The sequence below is a fragment of the Lolium rigidum genome, chromosome 6 (assembly GCF_022539505.1).
Source record: "Lolium rigidum isolate FL_2022 chromosome 6, APGP_CSIRO_Lrig_0.1, whole genome shotgun sequence".
NCBI lineage: Eukaryota > Viridiplantae > Streptophyta > Magnoliopsida > Poales > Poaceae > Lolium > Lolium rigidum.
The window spans coordinates 336,379,334-336,380,741 of NC_061513.1; positions in this window are offsets into that span (position 1 = coordinate 336,379,334).

Consider the following 1,408-nt stretch of genomic DNA (forward strand, 5'->3'; position numbering starts at 1 on the left):
TTTTTCTTTCCATCCCCTGCCGCCTTTAAAACGTTGACGATGCTTGTTGGCTCATGGGTCCCCGATGTCGGCCTCCCCGTACAAGAAACATATGATATCTTGATTATTTTGCGGACAATAAACAATGTATTGCGCTCGAGCTATTTCAAACGGATAATTAAATCTTTATTTTTACATAAACAAACTTATATGTTGAATCTCCTTGTTTTTTTGTCTTTGCGAAGCATAGGACTTTCCTGTTTTTTAGAAAATTCGGAACTTTCCTGTTTTGGAGTGGGCTGAAATTGTACGAGTCAAAAGGCCAAGCGGGATAGTTCGAAGGCCCGGATGTCCGAGATGCGGCCCAATTGAAATCTTTCTTCTTGGATTTTTTTCACCCCACGATTTACGGCTACTTCATTTTTCTTTTGGTTACTGTGCCGCCTTGGAAACGTTGAGACCGCTGCTGCAAAATGGGACCCGCATGTCATCCTCTACGTACAATAAAATTTCTTTTCTTGGATTATTTTTGGCTCCTGATATTTGGTCACTTGCCTTTTTCTTTCGATCCCATGCCACGTTTGAAACGTTGAGGAACCTGCTGGCTCATGGGACCCGCATGTCATCCTCTATGTACTATAAAAGTTCATTTTCTTTGTTTTTTTCACCCTCTGATTTTTGGCTATTTCCTTTTTCTTTTGATCCCTGCCGCCTTGGAAACGTTGAGTAAGCTACTAGCTCATGGGACCCGCATGTCATCCTCTATGTCCATCAACTTTATTTTCTTGGATTTTTTGACCCCCTAATTTCTGGCTACTTTCTTTTTCTTTTGATCTCAAGCCGCATTTGAAACGTTGGGACCGCTGCTGCAAAATGGGACCCGCATGTCATCCTCTATGTCAATAAAGTTTCTTTTCTTGGATTATCTTGGGCTCCTGATATTTTGTCACTTGCCTTTTTCTTTCGATCTCATGCCGCCTTTGAAACGTTAAGTAAGCTGCTGGCTCATGGGTCCCGCATGTCATCCTCTACGAACAATAAAAGTTTCCTTTCTTGGAGTTATTTTTTACCCCTAATTTCTGGCTATTTGCCTTTTTCTTTTGATCTCCTGCCCCCTTTGAAACGATGAGGACTGTCGTTGGCAGGTCGGTCCCACATGTCATCCTCTATGAACAATAAAACTTTCCTTTGATGGATTTATTTTGAACCCCTAATTAATTTACGGCTATTTCCTTTTTTTCTTTGATCCCCTGCCGCTCGGGAAACGTTGAGGATCGCTGCTTGCCTCATCGGTCCCGCATGTCATCCTCTCGGAACGATAAATGTTTTCTTTTCTTGGATTTTTTACCAAGCTGATATTTGGTTTTTTTTATTTTCGATCCCCTGCCGCCTTTGAAACGTTGACGACTTGCTTGGCTCATGGGTCCAC